This window comes from Corvus kubaryi, unplaced genomic scaffold (assembly GCF_017639235.1).
Source record: "Corvus kubaryi isolate FWS band 111438036 unplaced genomic scaffold, C.kubaryi_AGA036_p1.0 37367, whole genome shotgun sequence".
Lineage (NCBI taxonomy): Eukaryota > Metazoa > Chordata > Aves > Passeriformes > Corvidae > Corvus > Corvus kubaryi.
Window position 1 is genome coordinate 6080044 of NW_024581119.1, and position 11387 is coordinate 6091430.

Sequence of the window (11387 nt, forward strand, 5' to 3'; positions counted from 1 at the left end):
TTCCCTCCCGTCTTGAGCAGACAGCTACCAGTGAATGAAAAATAATTGTGAAGTCAGAACAACACCAGGAAGCAGGAGAAACAAATTGCTTCACATGCCAGAATCCCTAGCACAGAACATTTGAGAGAGAACAAAATGTTTAAGGATGCAATCAATCATTAAGTTTTCTCCTGAAAGAGAGCACACACACTCATTTGTTCAAAGCTTGCCTTGGTGAAAAAAAAGTAAGAATAACCATCCCTGCATGCTTGATTATCAAATCAGAGCTTGGTGGGAAGAACAAGTCAGGGAGTCTTCCAATTAACCAACTTCTTGTTTTTTTGCTTTAAATGCGGTCATTGAACACTGCTGGAGAAAGATGTTGGGGAAAAGCAGATCCCTGGTCTTCTGGCAGTTTTTCCCATTCCTGAACAATTCCTCCTTCAGATGCACAGCCACAAAGGTTCAAAGGTCCCCGCAGCCTTTGTTCTCAGTTCCAGAGTAGTTACAAACAAACTTTTGTTCCTGTTTCTCCAATGAAATAAGCTGCAGCAGTTACCAATGACTGAACTTTACATCTGAAGCTTGCCTTGTGCATCGTGCAACAGGAGGACTATGGAATGTCATTTACACTTCCAAAAATAAATTATCAGAACTTTTGCTGAAATAAAAACCAACTACTCCTTACTGATTCAACCTTCAGGGAACATATTACACCTCTGCATATTCCTAGAAGAGAGGAAGAAGCGACACATTTTGGTTTACAGATTGTGCCAAAGAATTCTTTTTGGTTTATCTGAATATTTATAGCTATTGCTCATTCATTTGTGAATTTTACAAAAAACCTACATTTTATATTTTAGTGCAAAAGTGGTACCATCATCAATACCTAAAAATACACACACACACATATATATATAAGCATTAGAAATAAATCATGATACCCAAACAGCAATTTTCATTTCTATCCCAGACAGAGTGTAAGGGATAAGATGATAATCATCAGGGCAAGTTATGGAAAGCAGTTACTGAAATGTATTCATGGTCCATGAAAAGTTGATATGGAAATTGTTGATAAAATTTGTAAAGATTCCATCAGATTGTATCAGCTGCTATGTAAATTTGGGGTGAAGAGCAAGCAAGGTGCACTATCGAGCAAGCTAACAGTCTTTCTGAAGTCAAAATAAATTTTAAAAACTACTGAAATCACCCTGTTAAAAGACTGATTGCTTCCAGCAGGTGGGAGCTGACTCTCTAGAGATGCTTCTGGTAAAACACAAACACAAAAGGCCTGGCACAAGACTGGTATTATGAAATCTAATGAAGACATGCATGAACCATAACAAGGAGGAAAAGGGTAAATATCAGCACTCAAGGGCTCTTGCAACAATTAAAATTGTGCACAAACAGGGTTGTCCAGCTATATTCTTCATAATAGCCATGCTTATGCCTTAGTGAAGTCTGTAAGAATATGGCCAAATTATAATATTTAGATTTGGAAAAGTTCTTGGTTTTACACTGGCACCAAAAAACCAAACTGTTTTCAAAACACTGTATCTTCTCTTTTTCCCTAGAGGACTCACAGGCACTTTGAGCATTCTGAGTACTGAGGCCAAAAAGTTCAACTCCCAAATGCCAGGAAACACTGTTAATGAAATTAAAGAAAAAAAAAGCAACAACTTAACTTTAACATTTTAATAGAAATGCTTTTAGTCAGTAATGAATAAACAAAATACACAAAGAATTAAATATGTCTTTCTGTAAGAAGCAAGAGTTTTCAAACCACACATAACAACCTAACACCTTGCCATCAAAGCTATTTTGGGAAAACTGATTTTCTCAGTCTGCCAGTAAGTGATGACAAAGCTTTTAGAAAACCACCTTTCATCCACGTATCTTAAAAACAACTCACCCACTGGAAGAGCTGCCACCAGAAGACCTAAGGCCGCAACTGTGGCTGACCAAGTGTCCCTGCATCCAACAAAAAACCTCAAGGATATTTAAGCATTTAATTTTAACCTGAAATCCATAGGAAGCCAGGCTCCAAAGTGCTTGCAGTCCTGATTTAATGAATTAATGGTGGAAATTGGAGAACTCCAGTTCCTCTGATTCTTAATGAGTTATAATGGATACACTAAAAATCAATGCTTTCTCCCCACAAACATCAGTACTGAGATGTGGCCGGGCAAAAGCCGTGGGCACACCAGGGATGGGATGGAGGGGCAGCAACTGCAGCTTCTTCATCAGCAAAAGCAACTGAGATGACGAGAGTGTGAATGATTCCTTGATCAGTAACTCATGCACAACTATTGCTTCAACCACTGACCTCATAACATGTCAGGACACACTCAAAATGTTGCAACACAGCTACAGAAACAAGATTGAAAGAAAATAAGGGTGCCTATAACAACGATTCTATAAAGTGGAGATGTATTTTATCTTCTAAACTACAGGTTAAAAGCTGCTGAGCCATATTCTTATAGAATATTAAGAGATGGCACTATGAACTCCAGACCTACACATCTGTAACTAAGCACAGAGCAAGAACATCCAGTGAATGATAACTTCAGTGTCAATCATCACCTGACAATACTAAATACATTCAAATTGTGAGCATGATGAGAGTTAACACTGGGTTTAGTCATAAAGCAAGACAATAGCATGAGGAAGCACATACGTGGCACATTTACCAACCTGATTACAGTAAACCTGGTAGCATTGGTTTATCAGCTTAACCAATCAGCCAGTAATTAACTGTGCATTTAACAACTAGGTAGTAAAGTTTCTTCCCAGAGAAAATCAGATTGGAAAAGTCAACATCAGCTTAAACACGATTAACTTCCTGTCCCACTGCCGGCAAAGCAAATCCAATTTATTAAATAGTTTAAAGGGCGGTTTTTAATTATTTCGCACACTTCCAAAGAATCCAACACTACACACAGATATGGATAAGCGGATCTACTGCAGGGAGCGCAGACCCCAGAACCACAAAACACCACTGAAAAAAACACTTCTTAACGTGCTTAACAGCCCCAGCACTTTGTACTGCAGACACCCCATGTATTATTGGGGATATTATACAGGAAAGAGACCACAAACAGCTGCAGTGTCCTGTTCCGTGCCACAAAATCCTAACTTGGAGCATCTCCCTCAGATTTCTCCATTGCTTCATATTTCTAAAACAATCTTAGAAAACAAATATACAATCAGTAAATCTTGTGAGTGAGATTTACATCTTTTACCTGGTTTGTAGTGGCACACACACCTCCCCAGGAACATGCACAGACTACTCAATAATCTATATATCTAAAACTTTTTACACAGCAGGAATTGAGGGCTCGCAGACAGTGTGGGAGAAACACAGCAAGGCGCACACAGAAACAGAACAAGTATTCAAATGAGCAGCTCACAGTCTTGCTGCCTTCCTACACTTCTTACCCGACATAATAATTAGAAATTGAAAACTGAAGTTTTCCAACTTTAATTGTTCAGCAGCAAAGATAACAATAAGTTTTCAGCTACAACACGGATTTACAAAAATAAAACCTAAGCAAAACAAACAAAACTCCACAAAATTATTACTGAAAAGAAACGGTTTCAGCCAAACCGGGTGAGATTTGCTCAATGACTCCTGACCCGCAGCATCACATCCTCGGGGTATGCGATTCTCCAAATTCTGGTTGGCTGGAAAACCTACTCTGCATAACAATAAGTACAAAAAATGGCTTCTCTTTAGTGTCCTCGGTGTGCATACCCCCTCCTCTCCAACACTGCTCAGCCAGCCTGCTCAAAGGATTAGCATAAGAATAGAAATCACTGAGAAAATCCACAAGCTCCGACGGCCCAGACTTGCTGACCTGCTTCACCCCACATACCAAAATGACTTATTTTTCCAAGGAAAGCAGTTACGGACTCTAAAAGTTGATAAACACTGCAATTTGTTTCTCTTTTACTGCAGTATCAGATCCCAAGAGCAGCTACCAGAGCCGAACAGAGACGCAGAACAACCTCCGCTGTTGGAAACACAGACTCCCAACGTGCTCAAGTTCAAATTACTGCACAAGTCTGGTGGCGAAGAACGGCTCTGTCAGCATCCTTCTCAGCTCGGACCTACCGGGTTCATCATCAGACCCACGGGAGCAGCAAGCTCATCAGCCTTGCCGGTACACAGTGCTGCTGCTGCTGCACACAGGGAGGCTGAAACCAGATCCAGGGGCTGCAGGTGAGGAGCACACCTGCGAGAGGACCTGGCCCTGTGGACACCACACCTGGCAGAGGCCACCCGTGCTCACAGTCCCACGGCACCCATTCGGTTCTGCAGCCAAAATGTACAAATTTACCCACGTCTTCTTCTATCTTCTTCCCTTTCTGTCCTTACCCTGGCACCAGCCAGCAGCTGTGAGACAATAGCTCTTGCTTTGGTCACAGCCACTGGAATCAGAACTACTGCAAAGAATATTTTGAGGAAGTGCAAATGAAAATAATCCCCCAGTTCATGAAAAAGCCAACATCTTCCTCTTACTGGTGGAGAGCAGTTCACAAAGGCCAATTCTTCTCTCCTACACAAACTACTCTAGCCATAATAAAGTATGAAAAACATCATTTATTTTTGGAAATATGGATATTGGGCTCCTGCAAAACACACTGAGCTTTTGTATAAACATATTACGGTATTTGACGTGTTCATTTTGAAATGCGAGAAGTTGACTGGAATCATCCCCATAATGTGGTCTGACACTTCATGCAAAACAATGCACACAAACAGCAAAATGACATTTCCTTTTCAGAACTTCACAAAAGAATCAGAAGCCATGGGGAAAATGGCCAAAGTAGCACTATTCCCCTTTTTTGTTGGATTTCCTCCACTCCCTCTGGGATCTTCTCCCCAGCCAGCAAATCACCACTGCAATCATCCCCCTTAAATTCAACATGATCATCATCATTTCCCTCACTTTGCATTATAGAAAAGAGATTATTAAGGTCTGTGATCCTCATATTTCACATCCCACCAGCAGCAAGTGGTACAAAACCACTGCAACATCCAGCTACAAACTGGACATAAAACCCAAATACTAAAACAATTCCCTGGTGATATGTCTGCTGACTTGCCTCAGATGTATTTGTCGAGTTTTTGAAGAAACAAAGAGTGCTTTAAAAAAAACAAACCTCAGGTTAAGAGCACAAGCTGAAAGACTGGCCAATTATTTGCTTCTGACAATGGACTAATATTTCTTCTGTACATTATACAGAGCATTAATACCATAGTAACACTTTCACTTCCGTTTCCCTAAGTGATAGGTTTTGCATTTTGCCAGACTGACCCCACTTTCCCCCACTTTATTATCTCTATCACCATATGCTCTCAAATGACTGAAGTTTTGATTCTTGCAGCTGGCTCCAATGCGTTCAAACACTACAGACCCATCAGCTCCACATGCACACACCCTGGTAAGGCTCTGATAAGTTTCATGAAAACAAACCAGTCCAAGCACAAGAACTATATACTGCTCTTTTATCATGGAGAATATGTAATATTTTACTTATCAGTCAAAATAAGTTGCTCACTCAAGGCTAACCTGATTTTATAACAAGAAGACCTCTGTGCAGTGGGAAAGAAACTGCATGGTTCTCAATAAGCACATACTGGATATTTGTCCCTATTCTGCAGAAACTCCAACCTCAAACACTTGAAATAGGTTTGAAATAGGTTTTAAGAGTCTTGGAAACCAATTCATTCGGTTCATTTCAAAGAAGAGTGTCTGGTCACCTTTAGATTACACACTTACAGCTGTTTCTTGAAATTAAATGGCACATTTTAAGCTTCTACCTTGTTGCCCTTCCACCTATTCCTCTCGATTGCATTCTTCCCAGTGCCAGGACCAACACAACAAACTGGGCGCCCAACACCCCTGGAGGCTGTCCGAGCCTCTGTCCAAAGTGCTGTTTTCTGCACCATCTCATGTGGAAAGGACAGAGAAGGAACAAAAATTGGCTCGTTCCCATCACCTTCGTACAATCCGGCAGCCCTTGGTCAGGCCGGGAGCAGCCATTTGCCATAGGAGATTCCCAAGGGAGAGTAAGATGCGACGGACGGTTTGCAGAAGGAAAACGGCACCGTAGGTGGGTACACACGTGCGAGTTTCAAAGGTTCATTTACCTTTTTCCCAAGCTGCCACGGCTCACTCAGAGTCCAGAAGTGTTATGGATCCTTCCCTACCAACCTCACTCCGGCATCCACCGCTCACCTCCCTCTGCAACTGGGCGGGAAGCTCACCGAGGTAATTCGGATAAAGCACCTCCGTGAGCACATGGAGCACCTGTTGGGCGCTGCTCCGTGTCACACCGTCCCTGAACAGGGCTGTCCCTGGACAGGGCTGTCCCCAGACACGAACCCTGCGTGCCCCCAGCAGCCCCACAAAGGGCAGCAGGACAATGGAGCCGGCACAAAGCCGCGTCCCCACGCCGAGCCCCACGCGGGGACGGCCCGCACGGGCTGCAGTGCCCATTATCCCTCCTCGCCACTGATTGTTCCCCGGCCACACGCCATTTCATCCACCCGGGAGACCCCGGCGGCACGCGTGGAGCTCCAGGGGCGGGAAAGGAGGAGGGAGCGGGGGGAGCCCCGGGACGAACAAAACCCGGCCACGACAGCCCCACGAGTGCTTTATTCGGGGTTTTTTGCTTTTTCTCGCCCGCCCATGGCGGCAGCGGCCGCGGCGCGCGCCCCATCACCCACCCCCAGCGCCGCCCTCACAACCTGCAGGGCGCCGTCGCGACACTATCGCGATACTATCGCGACCGTCGGTGCCATGCCGACCTGTCCCCTCAAGCCCTCCCCTCTGCTGGCCGCGCTCACCTCGCTCCGCCGCCGCGGGGCCGCGCCCCGACCGCCGCTCAGCAGCCCCGTCCCGCCGCCCGCAGCGCCATGGCCGCGGCTGCCGCAGGTGAGGAGGAGCCGCCGGGAAGGGGCCGCGAGGGCCCGGCCAGGGGGATCCGCGTCCGGCACACGGCCCCCGCTCCCGCTCGGGCTCAGGGACAGGCGGCGGAGCCCATGCGCGGTGCTGCTGCCGCCGGCTCCGCCCCGACGCCGGGAAGGGCGGGCGAGAGGCGGTGGCCCAGGGAGGGAGGGATGGAGAGGTGGATAAAAGGGAGGGAGGAAGAGGTGGTTGAAAGGAGGAATAGATGGGTGGTCGGCCGGCCGTGAGGAGGAGGGAACTCAGGGTGCCGGCTCGAGCTGGCAGAGAAGCTTATCCCTTTCTACAACTCCCTGGCAGGAGGCTGTAGCCTGCTGAGGGTCGGGCTCTGCCCCCAGGGAACAGTGACAGGATGAGAGGACATACGTTTAACCTGCACTAGAGAAGGCCTAGGTTCGGCATCAGGAGGAATTTCTTCACAGAAAGGGTGATTAGATGTTGGAAGGAGCTGCCCAGGGAGGTGGTGGAGTCCCCAACCCTGGAGGTGTCCAAGGAATGACTGGAAGTGGCACTCATCTGGGCTGGACAAGGGGGGGGGGATCGGTCACAGGGTGGACTCCAAGGTCTTCTCCAACCGAAATAACTCTGGGATTCCGGGACCAAAGCCACCACGCCTGGCTGCAGGTGACGGGGAAGACGTGGGTCTGGGCACAGGGAAATGTTTCCCCTCAGTGTGGGAAAGCACTGCCAGGTGTGCCTGGTTTGGGGCCAGAATGGAGGGGGAAGGAGGGTGTGAGGGCTGAGCTGGTGGTGTGGGGAGGTAGTGGGGTTATTTCACAGAATCCCAGGATGGGCCAGGCTGGAGGGGACCACAGAAGGTCACCAGGTCGCAGCTTCCCACTCCAGTAGGGCTATCCCAGAGCACAGGGCACAGGATTGTGTCCAGAGGGTTCTGGGATATCTCCAGTGAGGGACACTCCACACCCTCTCTGGACAATCGGTTCAGTGCTTGGTCACTGCACAGGAAAGTTGTTCTTCCTCACGTTCATCTGGGACTTCCCGTGCATCAGTTCCTGTCTGTTCCTCTTGTCCTATTGTTGGGTACCACGGAGCGGAGCCTGGTCCCTCTTGTTAGACCCCCTCTTTATATATTTATACACATTGATGAGGTGCATTTGAGGGGTGTGAGAGGTGCTGGGGCTGGTCCAGAGGCAGCAGAAGGGATGGAGCTGGGAGGGCCTGCAGTGGCTCTGTGTGTGCTGTAGTGAGGCCAGGGCTGCTCCGATCACAGGATGGTGGGGTTGGAAGGGACCTCTGGAGATCAGCTGGTCCAACCCCCCACCAAGACTGGGTCGCCTAGAGCAGGTGACACAGGAATGTATCCAGGATGGGTTTTGAACTTCTGAATATGAAAAAACTCACCAAAGATGTCCTGAAGTTTGGGTGTTTTTTACTGTGTCTAAGGCACACACCCCCCTCCGAGGGGGGGTCCCAGCCAGGAGGGATGTACCAGGTACCTGCCTGCACCACAGCCCTCCCACCTCACCGTGGTAGTGCAAGACCAAGAAAGGTGTTTTATTGCAGTCACAGACCTGTTTTTCTGTGGGCAGGTCACTTGCACACCCTGTTCGCAATGCAAAACCTTCCCCTCTAGTTGAGCTTCGAATTTATTAAACCTGTATGAGACAGTGTTGCTTTATCAGTAAGAGTTAATTCACACTTTTAAGTGAGGTTTAAGTGTTAACCACAAACTCCTTCCTCCAGATAAATTGTGACTGCAAGGACCTGCTGTGCTTTAGTAGAGGATCTTTTGGATAGAGCCATTACCCGCATGTTGCATTTCGATGGCTGACCCTAAACGACTTCATAAGGTGCTTTGTGCGCTTTACTGTTTCATTAGCACGGCCAGGAACACACAGCTCGATCTTGCTGTCAGTAGGACATGTGGAAACCCCTCCCTGATAATTATGGCATTTGGTGACCACAGAGGTTACAAGTCTGATTGCTGGTGTTATTTACTCCTCCAGCAGTGGCACTGCCAGGCAGTTATCCTGGGAGCACTCCCTGCCTTTGGCCAGGGCCCAGGGCCATGGGGTGAGGAGCACAAAGTGGGGGTGTGGATCATGCACCTGGCATTCACAGAGATCTGTGTGTGGGGTGTGCCTGGGTTAGCCACATTTGCATTGCAAAGTCAAATATGAAATGGCCCACTTGGTACGTTTTCAGAAATGTTCTAAATGAAAGGCATAGTTGAAACTGTTCCACAAGCTGGATTTGTTGCATTCTAGTTTTCATTCCATCTGTGAAACACTGTAAGTGAAGTATATCGTCTACATTAGGGCTGTGGTGATACCAGCTACCCAGTGTTTGGATAAATGATACCACTGTCTGCTAATGTATCGGGTAACTAAGAAAGGCAAGCCTAGGCATGCAGAAATTCCAAGCTGTGAGCTTTAATTTAAAGGATTTGAAGAATTTCTAGTTGTTGTGATGAAAATTTTCAGAGCCTGTTGTGAATAACTGATGGTAACTGTAAATGTGCAGAGTCTGGGACAATAGCTCTGAGACATGTGAACTGCTCCACGTCAGCATATGCTGTGCCAGATGCCAACAAACAAAACTGGAGTTAAGAACATTGGTGGGACTGGGGCTCCATGGGTAAGGAGACAGCAAATCATGAAGATATTGCACAGTAGTCCCTCGAACAAGCAAAAGCATAATTATGTGGGCTAATAAAAAAGGCGGCAGAAAATATACAAATGACAGTGATGACAAGGCAGAATGATGTGATGTATTGTGCTGTCTACAACTCTGGTCCTGTCAAACCTGACAAGTGAATTAGGATGAGGCATGGCTCACTGCTGATAAACCTCAGGGTGCCAGAAGCGGCTTGTTGACTCCGTGTTTAGGAGAGAGAAGATTCAGTAATGTGCAAGGAGCTGATCCCTATCTATCCATTGCTGATTTGGATGACTTTGAAATTCCTGGAGGAAAGATACCCGGAGCATCCCCAAGCAGCTGAGCCTTTCTCTCTGTAATGGATGCCATCATCTCACTTTTGCGGTTTTGTCTCTTCCTCATTTTGACTGGCTGTTGCTGCGTGATTTTTGCAAGGCCTGTTTGTTGCTCTTCCCTAGCAGAGCTTTTTTCATTATGCCTCTCTAACTAAAAACAAATGGTGGGCTGCATGTGGGAATGCAGCTTGGGAAAACTGGAGATCAAAGAAAGGTCTTGACTCAGTGCTGAGGATCCTGCCTTTGACTGCCTCCCATCAAGCTGTGCCTTGTGATTTGAGTCTCACTGCCTTCACTTATGTGTCTCAACATCTTTGCTTAAAAAGATAAATAAATAAGGGGAGAATATTTACCCTTCCCCCTTCTCAAACTGTCTGTTTCTTGTCAGTTCTTGGTCTTGCTCATTTTCTGGAAAACTTTAATGACTCTTGGGGATGCCAGGAAATGCTTCACCAGCACAGAGCCCTGATATCCACCTCTCCCAAACAGGAAAGGACTGATCTGTACTGCTTCAGCCCTTGCCAGTTAGAGGTTGCTGCTGTGTGTCCACAGGGCCTGTCTGCCAATTCCATGGATCTGAAGGTCACTTGGCCTTCATCACGTCATCAGCAAGTTAGCCAGGGCATCCAGGAGAAAAACTTCCCCAGAGGATGAGAGGAAGGGATACAACCAGGTGGCAGTTCCTCCAGGTCTGATTTCTTGGTTTCAGCTTTTAAAAATTGGTGCATATCTATTTGTTGGCAAGGGTACCAATTTTTTTTTATCATGAGTGACGATTTTTGATCCATGTGGATTTCTTTTTCCGCTATATTTTTTTTCCACTGAGGAAGAAGGTGAGGGAAACAGAAGGGGATTTTGCCTTGCTTGGAATTGTTGCGGTTTTGGGGGTGATTTTTTGCCTGGAAATGTCAATGGCAAGATGCCTCTGCTGAGAGAAGGTCTAGAAAACAGCTCTGTGCTAGCTGGTACAGAATTTGGTTCTGGTTTACATCTGGCCTGGCTGTGCTTTGAGAAGATGTTGATGTGAGCTAACTGTATCTTCCCTTCCTTTAGTTCATGTTCTTCTTCTCTTAAATATTTTTCTTGGAGTGAAATGATAAATATTTAAGAAATCAGTTGCATTTGGAGACTTCTTCTGAGCTTTGTGTGTTTCTTCTGAGAAGATGCTGATGCCAAACAGTACTAGACTGTTTACAAAATAAACTGGGACCACAACGAAGACATGGGAATGGATAAAGGGTGGGGAAGGGGAGAGTGAGAGATGTTGTATTTCTGTTCCTGAAAGCCACTTTGCATTTCTGTAGCACCTTTCCTCCCAGTGTTTCAGGGTACAGCACGAGCATTAGTCATGGCTCATGCCAGATTTGGGAGACAAGTGAGGCAGTTCCTGTCACCCTTCAGAGGATGAGTCTTGGGGATATGAATAACCCAGGGAAAAAGGCAAGTCCTTTCTGGAGTGGGGTTGTGGAAGCTTGTGCTA

At 46.3% G+C, this 11387-nt stretch overlaps 1 protein-coding gene across 1 annotated transcript in view; it reads right to left on the reverse strand.

The window, feature by feature from the left end:
- The window catches only part of ARHGAP32 (Rho GTPase activating protein 32), a 237828-nt gene extending 230790 nt beyond the window's left edge, over positions 1-7038 (reverse strand). Inside the window, exon 1 of the mRNA XM_042034019.1 lies at positions 6836-7038. The gene's annotated coding sequence lies outside the window, so the exon portion shown is untranslated. The remainder of the gene's footprint in view (positions 1-6835) is intronic.
- Between the last annotated feature and the right edge of the window lie 4349 nt (positions 7039-11387).